The following is a 10,843-nucleotide window of genomic DNA, read 5'->3' as shown; positions in this document are numbered from 1 at the left end:
CTCTTAGCATTCTCTTAGCCATTTCAGCCAAATTTGTGGTTGTGAGCTCAAGGCCCATGCTTTCCATGAGCACGTGCTTCCAAGAGATAATACTCCCTGGACCAAGGAAAAACCCTCTACTCATCGTGCTTTCTGGGGTGACTGTACCATAGCTGTCCGGCTGACAGAGTTGATTACACAGAGTATCAAGGCTGAAAGGGGAAGAGACAGAGAGATCCCTGCTTGCAAGACGAGGCTGTGTTTACCATTGTTTCTAAACAGATTCAGGCTTTAGAGAAAGTAATTGGCGGAAAATGGTGAGAAGGGGCTGGCGAAGGCCAACTAGTAGTCCTTGGGGTCTTTTAATTCTCTTTACGCCCAGTTTTGTGTGGAAAGAAATTGCTCTTACTTCCTTTCCACGCCCTTCGCCGTATTTTTCTCCCATATTCATCCTGGGAGTTTCCTTCACCTACGAACAGCCCTGATTTCAGAGCTCTTGACTCTCAAGTTTCTACAGCCCTGGCCTGGGTGTGATCCTGATCAAAGCTGCACACTCGCTCAGGAGCTCTGCTTCCTGTTCGCCATCTGCAGAGTTTGGTAATAAGGACGACTGCTGCTGCTAAGTCGCTTCAGTCGTATCCAACTCTGTGCAACCCCATAGACGGCAGCCCACCAGGCTCCGCCATCCCTGGGATTCTTCAGGCAAGAACATTGGAGTGGGTTGCCATTTCCTTCTCCAATGCATGTAAGTGAAAAGTGAAAGTGAAGTCACTCAGTCGTGTTCGACTCTTCACGACCCCGTGGATTGCAGTCTACCAGGCTCCTCCGTCCATGGGATTTTCCAGGCAAGAGTACTGGAGTGGGGTGCCATTGCCTTCTCCGAATAAGGACGACACTTAGTCATAATAAAACCCACAAGGCTGCAAGGAGTACCAGCTTCTTACCGCCGCTGCTGGCCGTGGCCGCTGGCCAGAAGGGAGCGACCCCTAGACGCGGCGCGGCCTCGATGAGGCAACGCGCAGCCTCCGTGACGCAAGCCCACAGCTTCCATGACACAACCGCGTCTCCTCAGGGCCCGCCCACAGCTACACGGACTAACCGCTAACCAACCTTCAATCCCTGCCACTGCTGCCGGTTACTGGGAATCTGCGCGGTTGGGGTCGCGCCGCTGCAACATGTCGCAAAAGCCAAAGAGCCGGGGCTGCCCCAGCTCCCAGGTCGAGCGGGAGCTGGGTGGCAGCAGTGAGGAAGCCCCGAGCACGTCTCGCGGGCTGGGTGGCGCTGCGGCGCAGCTGCAGGCCCAGGCCTCCGTCGGCCCCGAGCCACGCTCCCAGAAGCAGCTGGAGCTGAAGGTGGCGGAGCTGGTGCAGTTCTTGTTGATCAAGTTTCAGAGGAAGATCCCTATCCACCGCACTGACATCCTGCGGCACGTAGTCGGCAACGACAAGGACGTGCTCCCGGAGCTGCTGTGGCGGGCGGCCAAGCGCCTGGAGTAGTGTTCAGGTACCAGCTGGGGGAGCTGGAGCCCCGCAGCAAAACCTACATTCTGGTCAACACGCTGGAGTTGGTGGAAGAGGATGCGGAGGTGCACGGCGACCAGGGCATGCCCACCATTGGGCTCCTCATGAGCTTGCTGAGGCTCATCTTCATGAAAGGCAATAGCATCAAGGAGACCGAGATCTGGGACTTCCTGCGGCGCCTAGGGGTACACCCCACCAAGAAGCACCTTGTCTTCAGGGACCCCAAGAAACTCATCACCGAGGATGTCGTGCGGCAGCGATACCTGGATTACTGGTGCATCCTGCACACAGAACCCGTGGACTATAAGCTCCAGTGGGGCCCGCGCAGCAACCTGGAGACCAGCAAGATGAAGGTGCTTAAGTTCATGGCTAAAATCTACAACCAGGACCCCAAGGACTGGCCGGCGCAGTACCGCGAGGCTTTGGCGGACGAGGAGGCGAGGGCCAGACCCCAGCCCGTGGGCCCGACTCCAGCCACTGCCCCTGCCTCAACCCCTTCTCCAGTCTCTTGAAATCTGAGACAAACCCCAGGGCCCGCTCCCTCCCCAGGGGGAAGGGCTGGAGGTGGGAGGAAGCATCTTGCTTGTTTAAATGCGTGGTAGTTCCAGGACGTGTTTGCAAACTTTTCTTCTTGTAAGTCATTTTGATTCTAAACTTTCATTTAGAAGGTAACTTGTTTTGCTTTGCTTCAGTGTCTATGTTTTTTGGTGTAAAGATCTTGTTAGCTTTGTAAAGCAAATTGAACTTCCTACCCTGATCTGGATCTGCCAAGGAAATATAAGAGAACTAGCCCTTGTCCGGCCTTTGAATTGCCCCACTCTGTAAGGGAAAAGTCTTTGTAAATTGAAAACGAAAATGTAATTGCCTATATCCCCTTTTACCTTAATGCAGCTATTTAAAAAATCTGTTTTCTATGCAGATAAGCATTTTGAGTCATTCTAAGCAATGTGCATAATGTAGTTTTTCCAAATAATTTTTTACATTGATAATTACTATGCTGTGTGGCTGACCATTTTGTTCAATATTTTTTGCTACTATAGTTATAATACTGTATTTTATATATCTATATCTATATCTATATATATATGACAAGACCTAGCATCACCCAACCACCATTAGCACCCTGTGCAGGATGCCTCATCTAAACAAACAAAACAAAAATACAAACCCAATCATCAGCAGACAAGATTAGCACCTCACTCAGCCTTGCCCATCAGAGGAAAAACAAACAAACAAACAAAAATTCAGCACAAATCTCACCCTAGACAAAGCTTACACAAACCATTGGACCAATCTTAGGAGGGCAGAAACCAAAAGAAAGAAAGAATTCAACTTTCTTTGAAGCCTGGGAAAAGGAGACCTCAAACACAGTAAGTTAAAAAAAGATAATGAAAAAGCAGAGAAATACTACACGAATGAAGGAACAAATTAGAAACATATAAGTCCACATAAACGAAGAGGAAATAGGCAAAATACCTGAAAAAGAACTGAGAATAACGATGGGAAAGATGATCAAAAACTTTGAAAACAAAATGGAGAAAATGTAAGAATCAATTAACAAACACTTAGAAGAATTAAAGAATAAAGAGACAGAGACAAACAGCACAATTACTGAAATTAAAAACACTCTAGAGGGAATCAATAGCAAAATATCTGAAGCAGAAGAATGAATCAGTGAGTTGGAAGATAAAATGGTGGAAATAACTTCTGAAGAGCAGAATAAAAAGAATGAAAAGAACTGAGGATAGTCTCAGAGACCTCTGGAACAATATCAAATGCACCAACATTCAGATTATAGGGGTCCCAGAAGAAGAAGCAGGGAGGGCAATGGCAATCCACTCCAGTACTCTTGCCTGGAGAATCCCATTAACAGGGGAACCTGGTGGGCTGCTGTCTATGGGGTCGCATAGAGTCAGACACGACTGGGCAACTTCACTTTCACTTTTCATGCATTGGAGAAGGAAGTGGCAACCCACTCCAGTGTTCTTGCCTGGAGAATCCCAGGGAGGGCAGAGCCTGGTGAACTGCCGTCTCTGGGGTCGCACAGACTCAGACATGACTGAAGCACCTTAGCAGCAGCAGCAGCAGAAGAAGAGTAAAAGGAAAAGGGTATGAGAAAATTTTTGAAGAGATTGTAGATGAAAATTTCCCCAACATGGAAAAGGAAATAATCAAGTCCAAAGAGTCCCATACAGGATAAACCCAAGGAGAAACACTGCAAGACACATACTAATCAAACTAACAATCTAAACACAAAGAAAGAATATTAAAAGCAGCAAGGGAGAAGCAACAAGTAACATACAAGGGAAACCCCATATGCGTAACAGCTGATCTTTCAGCAGAAACTCTGCAGGCCAGAAGGGAAATATATTCCATGCAAATGGGAAGCAAAAGAAAGCTGGAGTAGCAATCCTCATATCAGACAAAATAGATCTTAAAATAAAGAATATTACAAGAGATAAGGAAGGACACTGCATAATGATCAAGGGATCAATCAAAGAGGAAGAGATAACAATTGTAAATATCTATGCATCCAACATAGGAGCACCTCAGTGCCTAAGACAGACACTAACAGACATAAAAGGAAAAAAGATAGTAACACAATAATAGTAGGAGACTTTAACACCCCACTCACACCAATGGACAGATCATCAAAACAGAAAACTAATAAGGAAACACAAGTCTGAAATGATACATTAGATGAGATGGATCTCATTGATATCTTCAGGACATTCCATCCAAATGCAGAAGAATTACACCTTTATCTCAAGTGAACATGGAACATTCTCCAGGATAGATCACATCTTGGGTCACAAATCAAATCCCAATAAATTTAAGAAAATTGAAATTGTACCAAGCATCTTATTTGACCATAATGCTATGAGACTAGACAAGAAAAAAAAAAAAACAAAACTGTAAGAAACACAAACATATGGAGATTAAACAACACGTTTCTAAACAACCAACAAGTTACTGAAGAAATTAAAAAGGAAACCAAAGAATTTCTAGAAACAAATGAAAATGAAAACATGACAACTCAAAACCTATGGGATACAGCAAAAGCAGTTCTAAGAGGGAAGTTTATAGCAATACAATCCTACCTTAAGAAACAAGAAAAAAATCGAATAGACAACCTAACTTTACACCTAAAATAACTGGAAAAAGAAGAAGAAGAACAACAACAACAACAAAAACTCAAAATTGGTAGAAGGAAAGAAATAAAAATCTGAGCATAAATAAATGAAAAAGAAATGAAACAATAGTAAAGATTAATAAAACTCAAAGCTGGTTCTTTGATAAGATAAACAAAATTGACAAGTCTTTAGCCAGACTCATCAAGAAAAAAAAGAGAGAAGAATTAAATCAACAAAATTAGAAATGGAAAAGGAGAGGTTACAACAGATGATGCAGAAATACAAAGGAAAATAAGAGACTATTATGTATAACTACATGACAATAAAATGGATAACCTGGAAGAAATGGACAGATTCTTAGAAAAATTCAATCTTCCAAGACTGAACCAAAAGAAATAGAAATTATGAACAACCCAATTATAAGCACTGAAATTGAAGCTGTGATCAAAAATTTCCCCCAAAACAAAAGCCCCAGACAAGATGGCTTCACAGGAGAATTCTATCAAACATTTAGAGAAGAGCTAATGCCTATCTTTCTACAACTCTTTCAAAAAACTGCAAAGGAAGGAACACTTCCGAACTCATTCTATGAGGCCACCATCACCCTGACACCAAAACCAGACAAAGACAACACAAAAAAAGAAAATTACAGGCCAATATCACTTATGAATACAGATGCAAAAATCCTCAATAAAATTTTAACAAACAGAATTCAGCAACACATCAAAAAGCTCATACACCATGATCAAGTTGGGTTTATTCCAGGAATGCAAGGATTCTTCATTATATGCAAGTCAGTCAATGTGATACACCATATTAACAAATTCAAAGATTAAAAACCATATGATCGTCTCAATAGATGCAGAAAAAGACTGACAAAATTCAGCATCCATTTATGATTAAAACTCTCCAAAAAAATGGGCATAGAAAGAGCCTACCTCAACATAGTAAAAGCCATATATGATAAGCCAACCGCAAACATTATTCTTAATGGTGAAAAACTGAAAGAATTCCCCCTAAGATCAGGAACAAAACAAGGGTTTCCACTTTCAACACTATTATCCAATGTAGTTCTGGAAGTCCTAGCTTCAGCAATCAGAGAAGAAAAATAAATAAAAGGAATTCAGATCAGAAAAGAAGTAAAGATCTCACTGTTTGCAGATGACATGATACTGTACATAGAAAACCCTAAAGATAGTATCAGAAAATTGCTAGAGCTAATCAGTGAATTTAGTAAAGTTTCAGGAAACAAAAGCAATACACAGAAATCACTTGCATTTCTATATAAGAATGAAAACTCAGAAAGAGAAATTAAGAAATCAATCCCATTCACCACTGCAAAAAAAAGAATTAAATATCTAGGAATAAACTTACCTGAGGAGACAAAAGAACTGTACAGAGAAAATTATAAGATGCTAATGAAAGAAATCAAAGACAACATAAACAGATGGAGAGATATTCCATGTTCCTGGATAGGAAGAATCAATATTGTGAAAATGACTAATACCAAATACAATCTACAGATTCAATGTGATCTGTATCAAATTACCAATGGCATTTTTCACAGAACTAGGACAAAAATTTCACATTTCATATGGCAACACAAAAGACCCTGATGAGCCAAAGCAGTCTTGAAAAAGAAGAATGGAGCTAGAGGAACCAACCTTCCTGACTTCAGATTATACTACAAAGCTACCATCACCAAGACAGTATGGTACTGGCAAAAAAACAGAAATATAGACCAATGGAACAAGATAGAAAGCCCAGAAATAAACTCATGCACCTATGAGTACCTTAATTTTGACAAAGGAGGCAATAATATACAATGGGGCAAGGACAACCTCTTCAATAAATGATGCTGGGAAAACTGGACTGCTACATGTAAAAGAACAAAATTAGAACGCTTCCTAACACCATACACAAAGATAAACTCAAAATGGTTTAAAGACCTAAATGTAAGACCAGAAACTATAAAACCCTTAGAGGAAAACATAGGCAGAACACTCGATGGCGTAAATCAAAGCAAGATCCTCTATGATCTACCTCCTAGAGTATTGGAAATAAAAACAAAAGTAAACAAGGGGGACCTGATTAAACTTAAAAGCTTTTGCACAACAAAGGAAACTATAAGCAAGGTGAAAAGACAACCCTCAGAATGAGAGAAAATAATAGCAAATGAAACAACTGAAAAAGGATTTATTTACAAAATATAAAAGCAGCTCATACATCTCAGTGCCAGAAAAACAAACAATCCAGTTAAAAAGTGGGAAAAAGACATAAGCAGACATTTCTCCAAAGAAGACATACAGATGGCTAACAAACCCATGAAAAGATGCTCAACATCACTCATTATTAGAGAAATGCAAATCAAAATTCCAATCAGAATGGCCATCATCAAAAAGTCTAAAAACAATAAATGCTGCAGAGGATGTGGAGAAAAGGGAATGCTCTTGCACTGTTGGTGGGAATGTAAACTGATATAGCCACCATGGAAGATGGTATGGAGATTCATTAAAAAACTAGGAATAAAACCACCATATGACCCAGCAATTCCACTCCCAGGCATATACCCTGAGTAAACCAAAATTTAAAAAGACATATGTATTCCATTGTTCATTAATGCACCATTTACAATAGCTCGAACACAGAAGCTACCTAGATGTCCATTGACAGATGAATGGATAAAGAAGTAGTGGTACATATACACAATGGAATATTACTCAGCCATAAAAAGGAACACATTTGAGTCAGTTCTGATGAGGTGGATGAACCTAGAACCTATTATATTGAGTGAAGTGAGTCATAAAGAGAAAATAAATAATGTATTCTAACACATATATACAGAATCTAGAAGAATGGTACTGAAGAACATGTTTACAGGGCAGCAATGGACAAACAGACATGGAGAATAGGCTTATAGACATGGAGAATAGACTTATAGACATGGGGAGAGGGTGAGATGTAAGGAAAGAGTAGCATGGAAACTTACATTACCATATGTAAAATAGATTGCCAATGGGAATTTGTTGTATGGCTCAGGAAATTCAAACAGGGGCTCTGTATCAACCTAGAGGGGTGGGATGGGAGGGAGATGGAAGGAGGTTCAAAAGAGAGTGGATATATGTATACGTATGGCTGATTCATGTTGAAGCTTGACAGAAAACAACAAAATTCTGTAAAGCAATTATTCTTGAACAATAAAAAAATTAAAAAAAAAAAACAAAAAAACCTATCACAACTCCCAGGTCATTTTCATGGAAACAAAAGGTAGAGCCTTCAGAAGAGGAAAATTTTTGAATTCCTAGAAATTCAAAGAGCAAAATGCCTATTAGAGACATAAACTTTACTCAGATAAAGCCTACATAGCTGCCTCACATGGGATAAATTAACACTCATTCATAGGCACAGTTCTTGTAAAGGAAAAACCCCAAATATTAATTGTTCTTATTAATAAGAAATATGAAGATGATAATCAACATTTCCAAATTCCTGATATTGCAAACATGATAAAATTTCACATAAAAGTCATATCATTATATTTGGAAATCAAATATATTAGGCAAAAGAAATGAAAGCAAAGCACTAAATTAAAAAAATGAGTCTAAGCACAAGAGATTAATTTATCTTGTCTCTTAACTAATATTTATCTAATACTAGAACTATCTTCACCCTTCACAGGGTATCTTTGCTTTTACTTAGAATTATTACCTTGCCTAGGCCTTCATCAATTGAGAATAAGAGCCTATCAACTGTCCTTAACAGCCTTGTCTAACTCAGTGAAACTCTGAGCCATGCCATGTAGGGCCACCCAAGATGGATGGGTCATGGTGGAGAGTTCTGACAAAACGTGGTTCACTGGGGAAGGGAATGGCAAACCACCTCAGTATTCTTGCCTTGAGAATCCCATAAACAGAATGAAAAGGCAAAAAGATAGGACACTGGAAGATGATCTCCAGTCGGTAGGTGCCCAATATGCTACTGGAGATCAGTGGAGAAATAACTCCAGAAAGAATGAAGAGACAGAGCCAAAGCAACAGCAATACCCAGTTGTAGATGTGACTCATGATGGAAGTAAAGTCTGATGATGTAAAGAGCAATATTGCATAGGAACTTGGAATGTTAAGTCCATGAATCAGGGTAAATTGGAAGTGGTCAAACAGGAGATGGCAAGAGTGAATATAGATATTTTAGGAATCAGCGAACTAAAATGGACTAGAATGGGTGAATTTAACTCAGATGACCATTATATCTACTACTGTGGATAAGAATCCCTTAGAAGAAATGGAGTAGCCATCATAGTCAACAAAAGAGTTGAAATGCAGTACTTGGGTGTAGTCTCAAAAACAACAGAATGATCTCTGTTAGTTTCCAAGGCAAAACATTCAATATCCCGGTAATCCAAGTCTATGCCCCTACCAGTAATGCTGGAGAAGCTGAAGTTGAATGGTTCTGTGAAGACCTACAAGACCTTCTAGAACTAACACCCCAAAAGATGTCCTTTTCATTATAGGGGACTGGAATGCAAAAGTAGGAAGTCAAGAAACACCTGGAGTAACAGGCAAATCGGGCTTAGGAATACACAATGAAGCAGGGCAAAGCCTAATAATAGCATTTTGCCAAGAGAATGCACTGGTCATAGTAAACACCCTCTTCCACTCTTCCAACAACACAAGACAAGACTACACATGGACATCACCAGATGGTCAACACTGAAATCAGACTGATTATATTCTTTGCAGCCAAAAATATATAAGTTCTATCAGAAGATGGTCAGCAAAAATAAGACCAGGAGCTGACTGTTGCTCAAATCATGAACTCCTTATTGCCAAATTCAGACTTAAATTGAAGAAAGTAGGGAAAACCACTAGACCATTCATGTATGACCTAAATCAAATCCCTTATGACTAGATAGTGGAAGTGAGAAATAGATTCAAGGGGTTAGATCTGAGAGACAGTGTGCCTGAAGAACTATGGACAGAGGTTTGTGACATTGTACAGGAGACAGGGATCAAGATAATCCCCAAGAAAAAGAAATGCAAAAAGGCAAAATGGTTGTCTGAGAAAGCTTAAAAATAGCTGTGAAAAGAGGAGAATCAAAAAGCAAATGAGAAAAGGAAAGATATACACATTTTAATGCACAGTTTCAAAGAACAGCAAACAGAGATAAAGTTTTCCTCAGTGATCAATGAAAAAAAAATAGAGGAAAACAATAGAATGGGAAAGAGTAGAGATCTCTTGAAGAAAATTAGAGATACAAAGGGAACATTTCATGCAAAGATGGGCACAATAGAGGACAGAAATGTTATGGACCTAACAGAAGAAGAAGATATTAAGAAGAGATGGCAAGAATATATAGTAGAACTAGAAAAAAAGGTCTTGATGATACAGATAATCACGATGGTGTGATCACTCACCTAGAGCCAGACATCCTGGAATGTGAAGTCAAGTGGGCCTTAGGAAGCATCACTATGAGAAAGCCAGTGGAGGTGATGGAATTCCAATTGAGCTATTTCTAACCCTAAAAGATGATGCTGTTAAAGTGCTGCACTCAATATGCCAGAAAATTTGGAAAACTCAGCAGTGGCTACAGGACTGGAAAAGGTCAGTTTTTATTCCAATCCCAAAGAAAGACAATGCCAAAGAATGCTGAAACTATGGCACAATTGCCCTCATCTCACATGTTAGCAAAGTAGTGCTCAAAATCCTCCAAGCCAGGCTTCAACAACATGTGAACCGTGAACTTCCAGATGTGTAAGCTGCATTTAGAAAAGGCAGAGGAACCAGAGATCAAATTGTCAACTCCCATTAGCTCCTCGAAAAAGCAAGAGAACTCCGGAAAAACAGCTACTTCTGCTTTATCGACTATGCCAAAGCCTTTGACTGTGTGGATCATATCAAACTGTGGAAAATTCTGAAGGATATGGGAATACCAGACAACCTGACCTGCCTCCTGAGAAATCTGTATGCAGGTAAGGAAGCAATAATTACAACTAGACTTGGAAGAGCAGACTGGTTGCAAATCGGGAAAGGAGTATGTCGAGGCTGTATATTGTAACCCTGCTTATTTAACTTTCATGCAGAGTACATCATGAGAAACGCTAGATGAAGCTGGATGAAGCACAAGCTGGAATCCAGACTGCTGGGACAAATACCAACCTCAGATATGCAGATGACACCACTCTTGGCAGCAAGCAAAGAAGAACTAAAGAG

The 10,843-nt window shown here is 40.4% G+C and overlaps 1 pseudogene; it reads left to right on the top strand.

The window, feature by feature from the left end:
- Nucleotides 1-1,006: 1,006 nt before the first annotated feature.
- Nucleotides 1,007-2,492, top strand: LOC133257004 (non-structural maintenance of chromosomes element 3 homolog; annotated as a pseudogene).
- Nucleotides 2,493-10,843: the final 8,351 nt, after the last annotated feature.

This window comes from Bos javanicus, chromosome 11 (assembly GCF_032452875.1).
Source record: "Bos javanicus breed banteng chromosome 11, ARS-OSU_banteng_1.0, whole genome shotgun sequence".
Taxonomy (NCBI): domain Eukaryota; kingdom Metazoa; phylum Chordata; class Mammalia; order Artiodactyla; family Bovidae; genus Bos; species Bos javanicus.
The sequence above is the reverse complement of the archived record's forward strand: the minus strand, read 5'-3'. Positions and strand labels throughout refer to the sequence as shown.